Here is a 13,228-nt window from a genome sequence, read left to right on the forward strand (position 1 = left end):
TACAATAATTTACTAACACAAATAAAAAATGACTCTTAAGATATTTGAAAATAAAAATTTGAATATAAATTTAGAATAAATGCAAAAATTTTATCATAACAAATCCTAACATTTTTTCATGTCAATTTTATTTTTCCTTGTATCATATCACAATATTATATATCATTTTCCATCAGATATATGATACTTTTGTTTAAAAGAATTATAAAAGAAATCATACTTAATTGATTGAATCAATTTTTTTAAAAGCAAATTGATCTAGTCTAAAAAATTAACATTCTAAATCAAAAATAAATTTGAAAATCAAAATAAAATAAAATAAATTAATTTGATGTTGTATTAATAAATACTTATATGAATTACATATATAAGAAAATTAAAATAAAAAAAAGGACTATAACATATTACCTTTTAGATACATGGACTAATCTAATTTAATAACTATATAATTTAGTGATTCAAACATGTAATATTCTAATTATTTTAAGATAATTTGAATTAAATATTAAATAAATATATTTTTTAGTCTGAAATTAAAATTAATCATATGAAAGTCATACTTAGAATCAACATTTATAGTATCAAAATGGTCTTGAGAAAATTGTGTAATATTTTTTTAGTATTACGGATAACATTTTATCATAAAAATATTACTAACGATTATTATTGTCATTAAATTATTGCTTTCAATTTCTTATATCCATTTAATGAATACTTTCATATTAAATTATTGTTTCAAATTTCTTATACCCATTCAATTAATATTTTCATATTGTCATTCAATTATTGCCTTTTTAATAAAATAATATAGGTATTTGTTATTGGAATTAAATGATAAGTTTAAAATTGCCGTAAAATTAAGAATTTTCTTTCTCATGAATATTATTGTGTTTTTATTAGTAAATAAAAATAAATTTTTTATTGAAGAAGAAATTAAAAAAATAATATATTATTGAAAAATATATTTATTAAGGGAAATTTATTATTTTTTAAGTAAACATAATAGAAAGGAATTTTTATTCACAACAAACCAAAAAACACCATAAACAACAAATTATAAGAAAGAAGAAAGGAATAGAAATCTGAGTTGGCCTTGATGCAAGAGAAATTGGAAGTCTTGAATCAACGCAATCAAAAGTTTTCAAAATAACTGAAAAACATTCAACCCATAAATTTAGTTAAAGCTCCATATAAAAAGAAGAAGAAAACAAATACCACTACTAACACAATATCAAAAAATTGATATGAAATCAATTATTAATCAATAATAACAAAACACCCCGATCTAAACCTGTTGGACAAAACAATGAGTTTTGCCCTTGAATTTCAACATATATATATATATATATATATATATATATATATATATATATATATATATATATATATATATATATATATATATTTAAAACATGATTCGTGATAGAGGGAAAAAAAGTGAAATCAGGTTAGAGAAGCAACTCGTGTGAGGTGGGCTGGGTAACTTTCTTCGGCGAATCGCATGGCGGTGGATCTTTCCTTCACGTCGACATTTTTATACATTGATTTGCAATGGTTGTGTGGTGATGTGGGTGCTGCTGTTATGCATCCGAAAAGTGATGATGAATTTGTTGTTGTTTGAAACAGTTCTGAAGTGTCTTGCGGTTCTGAACAATGAAGAATTTGTTGAAGAAATTTCGGTGAGATCCTTCCAAACTTATTTATGAGAGTGAAAAGAATATGACAGTGATGTTGTGTGTTTTGGGAGAAGAGAATTGAAGAAATTACATTGAAAATAAGAAAGGAGCATTGAGAAGAGAAAAGGAAAATGACTGTTTACATTCCCAATGGCACAAGCACACCTTTTTATATCAAACCTTCTATATCCTTCAAATAATAAATAAAATAAAAATTTAATTTAATTTAATTAAATAAATAAATAAAATAACTTTAAAACTATTTAAAAGAAATATTTCCATTTTTAGAAAGTTGTAAAAAGATGAGAATTGATGTGAGCTTGCCATGTGTCAAACTTGCCCATTTACTCATCTTGCTATTTTCTATTGTATGATTTAAATCCAACATGATACGATATAAATGTATTTGTATTTATACATATAAATTTAAAATGAGTTTGTCAATTGTAAAATGAAAAATAACCACATAAATTCAGTTGTATTAAATAATCATATAAAATTAAAATAATTTTTTTATGGAATGGAGAAAGAAAAATAATAAAATGTTGACATTTAAAATAAAGATTTTATCTTTCAAATAAAGATAAATTTTAATAAAAATAAAATAGATATTGTTCCGAAAATGACTCGCGATATGAAAAGTGAGATGTTTTGACAGTGATTCATGAGATGGAAAGTTATTGTGTATTATCCAATTCGATAAGGTAAAAAAAATTATTTATTTAAAACTACATGTAATTTTGAAATGAATTGCTTAATAGTAAAATGAATAATGATCTTATAAACTCAGTTGTATTAAAGATCATACGAAAAAATCTATGAGATGAAGAAAGAAAAAAAAATTAACATTATAAAACAAGAATTTTGTCATTCAAATAAAAATAATTATTTATTAAAAATAAAATAGGTATTATATTTATAATGACTTATTATTTGTCTAAACTATTTAATAAAATAGTTTATCAATTTAATAAATGAAATATTTTTTAATAACTAAGATTAATTTTTAATTAATATAAAATAATTATGTTTTTTATTGAGACTAAAATTTATGTTTTTAAAAATTAATGTTTTTTTGTGTTCCTCTTTGTTTTATTAAAATGGGATTTAATTTTTTATTTATTTATGTTTGAAGAAATAAAAAGGAAAAAAAAGGAAATAGAAAGGAACAATTTTTATATAAAAGTGAGACAGCAGGGGAAATTTGAATCATAAGAATAAAACAAAAAGGTGAAAAAATTAAAGTTAAAAGATGAATAAATATGATGGAAATAATTCTAAATATGATTTAAAAGGAGAATAATTAACTCATTATCTAACGACTGGATAGTCCCTAATATAAATTTCATTATTATAACAAGTAATTTATTATATTTCTTAGTATATTATACTAATAGATATATATTTCTAATGATGTGAATTCTGACCCTTCTGTTTGAATGATGTTCTATGTGACATCGTGCAGGGTTAGAAGAGTAGTTGTGCTTGCACGAGGATTAGCCGAGGAGTTTGTTCGGTTATTTTATTTTTTTTCGTAGTGAGTCAATGCTCTGATCATGTAACACAGAGGGTATTTGAACTCATGTTTGTTGTTATGGGGATGAAAGTTAGAACATGAAATGTTCTGATCGTATTTTCTAGTTTTGATGATAACATTAGATATGAATTTTGTATAAGACAATGTGGTACTCTAATAAATTATGTTTTCCATTTCAGGAAAAAGTATAAAAGAGTATGCAACATTTCATCTTTCAGATGCTCTGAACCAGATGTTCTGGATGGCCACATCAGAAGATGATCTTGAAAGTGCCAGAACATGACTATGAGAAGCAAGCTCTGAAGCTCTGAAAGGTCTCACGCTCTAAAGAACTTCCAAAGGCCGAAGCGTTGAAGTTCTAACACTGCACCAAACGCTGGAAACTCTGATATTCAAAGAAACTTGCAAAGTCTGATTCCAATACAGAAGCAAATGATGAAAAAACTAAATAGACTTAGTGAGATTTAGAACTTAAGCTTAAGAGAAAAAATCACTTGTGATTACAGCTTTATTAGAAGCAACATTAATCTCTTGTGTTTGATTATATCTTTGTAAACCAAAATTCCTTGAGTGATCAAGTTGTGATCTGTAGACTCAAGAAGACTTAGAGGTTGATCTAAGTAGAGAACCATTGCAATCATTTTTTATTAGTGGATTAAATTCTCAGTGGAGGTAAATCACCTGTGAGGGTGGACTGGAGGTAGTTTGAGTTCAAACGAACCAAGATAAAAATAATTGTGTTCATTATTTTTATCTGCTAAAAAGAAACAACCCTTATTCAATCCCCCCCTTTCTAAGTGTCTTTCGCTCCTTCAATTGCCATCAGAGTGCCTTGGTTCTAGGTGCAAGCACTTAACAGTTTTAGACAAAAGATTCAGGAGAAAAACACACAAATGGCGGTTGCAATACCACCTCCTACTGAACAAAACAACAATGGTGGTAACAATTTCAATGGATACAACAGACCACCAGTCTTTGATGGTGAGAATTTTGAATATTGGGAAGATAGGCTAGAGAGCTACTTTCTATGTCAAGATAGTGACCTATGGGACTTGGTGTTGGATGGTTACAAACATCCAGAAACTAGTGGAGTTAAGATCAGTAAACAAGCTATGAGTGATGCTCAAAAGAAAGATTTCAAAAATCATCATAAAGCAAGAACCATATTGTTAAATTCTATATCTCATGCTGAGTATGAGAAGATAACTAATAGGGAAACAGCCCATGATATATTTGAATCCTTGAAAATGACTCATGAGGGAAATGCTCAAGTCAAGGAGACAAAGGCTCTGGCTCTCATCCAGAAGTATGAAGCTTTCAAGATGGAAGATGATGAAAACATTGAAGCAATGTTTTCTAGATTCCAAACTCTGACAGCTGGACTGAGAGTTCTAGACAAAGGATACACTAAAGTTGATCATGTCAAGAAGATAATCAGAAGTTTACCCAGAAGATGGGGACCAAGGGTAACAACTTTCAAGATAGCTAAGAATCTGAATGAAGTATCCCTTGAAGAGCTCATAAGTGCTCTAAGAAGTCATGAAATTGAATTTGATGCAAATGAACCTCAGAAGAAAGGTAAGTCTATTGCTTTAAAGCCTAATAATAAAAATTGTTGATGCTCTGCTTTATAGTATTGTCTTATTTGCATCCATACTTGGCTAAAACATAATAGCAACTGAATATAATATTGTATAAGTCTTGCAAATATGAAAAGTTCAAAACAGGTACTGAAGCAAGATGTTATATGGAATATCATGACTTCAACCATGACATCGCGCCTGCAGAACTGAGGAAGGAAGATTCAGTTTGGTTTTAAAACAGATATAGAATATTCTATGTGAATATTATGTAATCCTATGTGGCGCATATTAAAAGGTCAAAAGAATAATTGAAGAATCAGATCAGAAGATTGAAGATTCAGGAAGAATCGAATCAGAAGATTGGATTCAGCAGTTTCTAATTTAGGAAACTCAGGATTGAAAGACCTTATTTGTAGCAGAATATTTTCTGCATATTTGTAACAGCAAAAGTGTTGCGTTTTGTAAGCCCAAGTCCAACTGGGATCAAGTTATAAATAGAAATCTTTGTAACCTAGTTTACAGAACTAGCTGGTTTAGAATTATGTAGTCTTTAGGGTTAGCCGTGTAGGTAAACCTCCCAGGTTGTGGGAAGGTCACTAATTTGTGCCTCAAAGCCTGTAGGTGAGAGGTTTATTGTATTCACTCAGAAGCTGTGAAGCAACAAGTGATGATTGTGTTTATGGAATGATTCTCTTATGTTTGTATAGAGTGTTGGGAATTAGGTTGTCGATGTAGTGGTTGAGTTGTTGATTGCTAGACATCATTGCTATGAATGGGAGTGGAATGAAGATATTCCATATCTAGGGAGAACCTAGGTAGAGATTGCATTGGGTAGGGTTTAAGTGTGAAGTTGTAAACGGGGGAGTTTAGCTTCAAATTAAGACTACTGATAGTGGATTTCCTTATTGGCTGTGTTGCCCCCAGAGTAGGTTAGTTAGAACCGAACTGGGTGAACAATTCTTTGTGTTGTTTATGTTTTTGCATTGTTTGTTTGTTTGTTTATTTGTTCAGTTTGGATGTCATAACTTCGTGCATGACATTAGTGTTTTTGCTTAATGATTGTGCTGCCACAAAACATCTGCAAAGTAGATTTATTTGATTTAACCTTCTGCATTGGTCATTCATATATCATGCATAGAAAATTTCATAGGTCGTGCATACTCATGTGCATTTTCCCAAGTCTTGTTGTTCGTAACATCTTACCTTGAGATCAAAGTCCAACTCACTTGGCATTAATCAAATAGTTTTATCCATTTGTTTCAATTTGTCTTTGTTTTCTCGATGCTTTTTCGGATATGTCTCTGTTTTTCTGATGCTTTTCCAGATATGTCTTCGATTATTCTAATGCTTTTCTAGAATGTTCAGTTTGTTTCCATACATTCAATGCTTTCCTGAATGTCAAGGATGCTTTCTCCAGGATTTGTGGTATCATTCAATGCTTCTCTGGATGACTACTCAGATTTTCCCATTTGGTTTCCACATCTAATGCTTTTCTGGATGCGTTTTTCCAAAGATTATTCAATGCTCCTCTGAATGTCTTTTACGTTGTGTTTTAGATATTTCAACGTTTTTCTGGATATTTCCGATGTTTGTTTCTCGTACATTCAATGTAATTCTAGATGTGCTTGGATTGCTTCTCGAAGTTCATTCAATGTTTTTCTGGATGACTTTAATGTCTTTTTTCCAGAGTTTATTCAATGATTTTCTGAAATATCTCTGGGGCTCATCACCTTTTACCCAATTGTCTATTTCATTAAGTCTTTTACACATTCCAATGATTAGTTTGTCTCTTGTGGCGCCTTATTCCCCACAGAATTCAACTTCTATCTCATATCATATTGCTTTCAAAAAAAAAAGAGTTCATGCATTACATTTCATTTATATAAGGACAAAAATTCAGGTCATTTGTATTTAATTACCCTTCGCCATTGATACCACTGTAAACTCGGTTTTTTTTGCGAACTGACTCCTTGCTCTTTCTTTTTTTTTATTTATTTATTTGCAAGAGTCGCCACTGACTTTTATTTTATCCAACATTTAGGAAAGGCATAAAAGAACAGGAAAGACCTTTTGACAGATTTTGGGTTCGGGGGGTTGGTTATACAAAGGGAAGGTTTTAAGCACCCTTTGTATCCATGGTTATCCATGGGCTCTTAATTGCTTAACTCACTTTTTAAATGCTTTATTGATTTGAAAATAGAAGAAGTGAAGATGGACAATAGGTCACATAGGTCTCTGAATAGTTTCACCGGGAATAATGCCCTTCAAATACCAGATGAAAGTTTTTGAAAATAGATGAGAAGTTTTGAAAATACGTTGTTTGAAAATGAAAGTGTTTGAGCAAGCAATTAGGAGTTATCTACTCTCAATTTATAAGATCTTTCCTATGCATTTAATACTTTTCTTAAATGATGGTATGATTAAGAAAAAGTAATAAGAGGGAAAACCATAGAGGTGCAAGTGTGCAAAGTGCTTTTTTTTTAAAGTTTTATCTTGATTATTAATGTTTTAGCTTAAAGGAAAAAAATATGTCCAAGTGGACAAAAGGAAGATGACGGAAACATAAACAATGCGTCCAAATGGACAAAGAAAAAAATAGCGGAAGCATAAATAATATGTCTAAATGGACAAAGAGAAAATAACGAAAACATAAATAATATGTCCAAACGGACAAAGAAAAAATAGCGGAAACATAAATAATATGTCCAAATGAACAAAGAGAAAATAGCGGAAACATAAATAATATGTCCAAATGGACAAAGAAAAAATAGCGGAAACAATAAATAATATGTCCAAATGGACAAAGAAAAAAAAAACATAAACATAAATAATATGTCCAAATGGACAAAGTAAAAATAGCAGAAATATAAATAATATGTCCAAATGGACAAAGAAAAAATAGCAGAAATATAAATAATATGTCCAAATGGACAAAGAAAAAATAGCAGAAATATAAATAATATGTCCAAATGGACAAAGAAAAAATAGCAGAAATATAAAATATATGTCCAAATGGACAAAGAAAAAATAGCAGAAATATAATTAATATGTCCAAATGGACAAAGAAAAAATAGCAGAAATATAAATAATATGTCCAAATGGACAAATTAAAAATAGCAGAAATATAAATAATATGTCCAAATGGACAAAGAAAAAGTAACAGAAACATAAATAATATGTCCAAATGGACAAAGAGAAAATAACATAAACATAAATATGATGAATGATAAAATAAAGTATAAAGCAAGAAATATAAAGAACAATATAATAAAATGCGGAATTTAAAGTTAATTGTTAGTATGTTAGCACGTGAATCATCTTGAAGCTAGTCAAGTATATCCACGATGTTAGTGAAGATCGATGGTGAGTGAATGATGATCTCGGATTTAAAGTTAATGAAAATTTATCAGAAACTTGATAGAATCATAGCGACTACACGATAAATTTCCAAAAGTCTTAAATCAACTGCATACAATCTCTGCCATATTTGATCTTTTATTACAATTCGGGACAAAGAAAAAGATAAGAAATAATATCAAATAATATACAAAAATAAATATAAAACAAATTAAACTTAATTCATTTTTTTGTGATTTTTTTGGAATTGATTTTAAGTTAATTAACAAGCTAATTAAAATAAATAATTATACAAATAATTAAACTTAACAAGAAAAATATTCTTTTTTATGTTAAAAATTAGATTATAAAAATATAAACCTAAATCTAAAAGGAAAATATTTTTGGAGTTTTTTTTATTGGTTGAAAATAATTAAAAAGCAATATTTACATAATTACTAATTAATTAAGCAAAATAAATTAATTATGAAAAGAAATAAAATATTTTTATGTTAAAAATTAAATAAACATTTTATCAACTTAAAACTAAAATTAAAACATTTTTTTTTTGAGAAATTGAAAATATGCATAAATATGGAGTTTTTAATTCATGAACTCCTAACACTACTACATATTAAAAATTACATTGTACTTACTCTATGATGTCCCAAGAGTGGAATAGAGTGGTTGAAATTGATTGAAGGTGGCTATTTGAATGAGCCTTGATTTTTTACAATTTTTTTGAAACTTTTGAAAAATATAAAATGCTTAAACTATGGCTTTGGTGTTTGTTGTTGTTCTTTCCCTTTGGCTCCCTCTTTTTTTTTTCTTGAATGAAGAAAATGAAGCTCTATTTATAGGCAAATGATTTGATCTTGAACTCTTGCAAGTTGGAATTGTCATGATTGATTTTGGAAAAGAATATAAAATGGAATATTTTTCAATAAGTGCATTTGCTTAACCATGGTTAAAACACTCAAGTGTTATTCTTTACAATATCAAATATTATCTTGAAGCATCTTTGAATTAGTCTTGATTGGCAACCATAAGCATCTTTGATAATATCTTTGAATTATCTCACTTTAATTGAATTTTAAATAAATAAAATTCAATAAAAAATGAAATAAAAAATGTCATGAACCATGGATAGGTTGTGAATATCTTTAAACATATGAGAATCAAGATTGAATCACAAAAGAATTGGCCTTTTTGAAAAAAAATCAAATTTTGGTCATTACTTGTTTCATGCATTCTTCCAAAAAAGGTCAACTTCATCAAGACATATCTCCCTCAATTTTGATCCTATGAAAGTGTTCTTGTACTTGTTGGAAAGCCCAAGATGTCCTCTACAAGCCACTTTGGAAGCGTTTTTGTATTTGGAGAAGTTATCTTGATGATATGGGCTTTGACAAAAAACTGCTTTTTGTTGACTTTGAAAATGACCTGTAATGTTTTGGCTTATATCTCTTAGGCGGAAGCATTTCTTGACCTCGGACCCAACATCAAAGTTGTAGAGAATTGAATTTCCTTGAGAATGAGCTTCGGTTGTAATTTTTCTGATGAACGACTAGGGAGTTATGGCTGGTCAAAGTTCAGTTGACTTTTTTGTCAAAAACCTTAATTTTGCAATTTTGAGTTTTGTTGATTTCTGAACTTTTCTTGCTGAATTATGATCAATCCTTGATCAAATGATGAATATTACTTCAAATAATTGATGTTGACCAAAAATCTTGATTTTTGACTGCAGTTGATTTTTTTCAAATGAACCGCAGTTTTGCGATCTTTCAATGAATCAAGGTCTTCTCTTCAACTGAATGACATGAATGGACTATAATGTTGATTTGAAGGCCTTCGAATCATAATTTGAGTCTTGGAATCATCTCCTGATTAAAAGTCAATCCTCTGGTGAAATTAGGTCAAAACCCTAATTTGGTGCTTCAGGCGATCTGGAGAGTTGTCTGCCTTAAATTGAGTCATCCTTGGACTTGAATATTGATTGGAGGAACCTTTGAGTCTTGAGATAATGTTGAACCTCTTGTGGGCCTCAAAACCCTAATTTCTTCAGCTTTCTCTTGATCATTCTCCTGTTTTTAACACACAAGCAACAAAATTTTTTTCTTTTTATTTTTTTGTTAGTAAATAAAAAATATGCATGATGATAAATGATAAATGATAATGATCATAATACTTTAGAAAATGATGGGATCTCAGAGGTCAAAAATTGGGGTGCAACAACCACGAAGACGGAAGTCTTTCATGTTATTTGGCTCAAGATAATTAAATAGGGGCATCTGTTGTACCCTAATTTATGACCAACGCATTTTGTTCACTTGGACAATATCCCACTCGTATTTCGTATGTGTTCATGGTTTGAATCGTTGCATTTCGCGTGTTTCTCATAAAAAAAACATATGTATATAATTAGTATTTTTCTACAATTTATCTCTAACTTGTATTTTTATTTTAGTTTTAGGAAAAAATATCAAAAAATATATACATTTTATCACTTGCATTTTTATCTTTTATTTACATTTGTGTGATGAATTTAATTTATTTTACTTCAAATTTATCTCTAAAAAATAAATAAAAAAAGTAATATCTCTTATCATTGCATTTACTATTATTATTAGCTTTATTTATTTATTTATTTTAATATTATTATTAGTATTTAGTTTTTTTTATTAATAGTTTTAATTTTTGTATTAGAATATCATATTATTAGTTTTAATATTATTATTAGTTTTTTTATCTTCTATTTTTAATTAATTATGATTTTTTATTATATAGAATAGAATGGAATTTGTTTTTTTATGTGAGGTCCAAGTTACACTTTTTCTTTTTTCTTAAGCCCATTTTACAATACAAAAAAAGACAAAAAAATTCTGCAGAGATTCTTGATGCACCATCACTATCAACTCTGCTACCTCATGTTGTCAAACTTGCTCCACCATGCCAAGCAAGACAGTCCAAATTTCTTTCCACCTTGCTGCTCCATACAGTCCTGCATAAACATCCAAATGTTACACTGAAATAGTCAACACAAATTCTGCACACAAAATGCACAGAATCAGTTAACAAAAATGTTCAAAACACGCACAGATAATCATCCCTCACGACCAAACAATTTTCCAACCTCATACACATACCTGCAACCTTACCTAAAACCATCCTCCAATCTGCACTTACAACTCAACAGACGTTGAGATTCAGAGCAACACATGGACACACAAATAGAAGCGGAAGAGAGACGAAGAGCATAATAACCGAAAGCAAAGGAGAAGAAGAAAATACCTGGTTAATGTTTGTTCCTTTCATTTCGTGATTTCGTGTGGTTATTGTTGTTCATAGCGATTGAAATCAGGGCGAGTGAGGAATAGATTTTCATTTTTGTAACTGCTTGTTATCCGAATCGTCGAGAGATTCGTGAGAGAAGGGAGATGCCGGGAGAAAAACGCAGAGTCATGAATCGAGAGAAGCGAGAACTCGATGATGATGATACTTTTTCGTATTTATTTTTTCTTGAAAAATGCAGAAACCACGATTGAAAAATGCAGAAAAAAATAGCGCTGCCTCTCTATTTGGTTTTCTAGGGTTTTTTTAACCCAACTGCATTTAGAATGGGAGGCGGATCCGGGTCACACTGACTCGACCCGGTCCAGCCCAGTAGTTTTTTTTTTCTTCTGTTTTTTTCAGCCTTCTTATTTCATATGGGCCTTACACCCTCCATCCGGGTTTAGCACCTCCCATGGCCCATTTCTTTATTTTTATTGTCTTGATTATATATATAACTAATAATTAACATTTTATTATTAGAATTATTTTCATATAAAAATCACAAAAAAATATTTATTGTTTATTTTATTTACTAGATATATTAAAAGACCAAAAATATATTCTTTAGATTTATGTTTAGAATTTATCAAAATATTTTAAAAGGATACAAACATAGTTCTTTGCAATCGAATCGTGTTTTGAGTTCTAATGGATGAATCAAGGAGGGTTCGTACGTACTTGTACGAGTTGTCCTAAAAGTATTTGGGTGATGGCCGTTAAACTTTATTCGAATACTTGAATTCCATTAAAGGCTCCTTAAAACTCGATTTAATTCACCCTTCTTTCTTTACAAAAACACTTTCTTTTAATCAAATTATTTTAGTCAATAACGGATAATGAAGAAGGGATTGTACGTACTTGTACAAGTTTTTCTTCAAGCTTTTAGGCGATGGCCGTTAAGCCATTGTTTGAGCGCGTAGACTCCGTTAAAAGACTTCATAAAACTCGATTTAGCAAATGCTATTTCAAGTATTTTAAGCAATGGTCGTTAAGCTTTTATTTAAATACTTAGATCCAATTAAATGTCTTTCAACTCTTCAAATCAATCTTTTTTCATAACCTACAAGGGGGTTGTACGTACTTGTACAATTTTCTCTTTCAAGCATTTAGGCGATGGCCGTTAAGCCTTTGTTTAGATGTTTGATTTATCTTAACAAATAAAATTAAAATTTATTCAAACCTTTTAATTTTATAACCTTTTTTTATAACACGAGACACTTAGTCAAATTCAAATGCAATTATACTTCCACATGTGAAGATCGATTTTTCTCCACTCGAATGCGATGATGGCCAAAATCTTGTCTCACTCTTGATTTAGTTATCCATTCTTGTAGTGTTTCAAACAATCTCTTATCCATGTGCGTATAGTATTGCTTGAATGTGATTGAGTACCTCTCGCTAAAATCAACCAACAAACTCGTAGTTTTATCCCGAACTACGATTGCTCTGACTTTCCCATTGCACTACGGAATACGTAGGCACAAGATACAAATGTCTTGGCGAGCACAATAATAAAAAACCTTTTTCGCTCCTTTCCAACCTAATAAATAACGCAAATAAATATTTAGCTAACAATCGATCACAAGAATAGCTAAATGGGTCTCATCGAGTACGATGGAGGTGAGGGGTGCTAATACCTTCTCATTGCTTAACCGACTCCCGAACCTAATTTGGTTGCGATGACCATCTTATCCGTTTTCTTTTTATCCGTGGGTTTTATCGATATTTTTCCCTTTCCTTTTGGAATAAATAAAGTTCGGTGG

The sequence above is a fragment of the Vicia villosa genome, linkage group LG1 (assembly GCF_029867415.1).
Source record: "Vicia villosa cultivar HV-30 ecotype Madison, WI linkage group LG1, Vvil1.0, whole genome shotgun sequence".
In the NCBI taxonomy this organism is placed as follows: domain Eukaryota; kingdom Viridiplantae; phylum Streptophyta; class Magnoliopsida; order Fabales; family Fabaceae; genus Vicia; species Vicia villosa.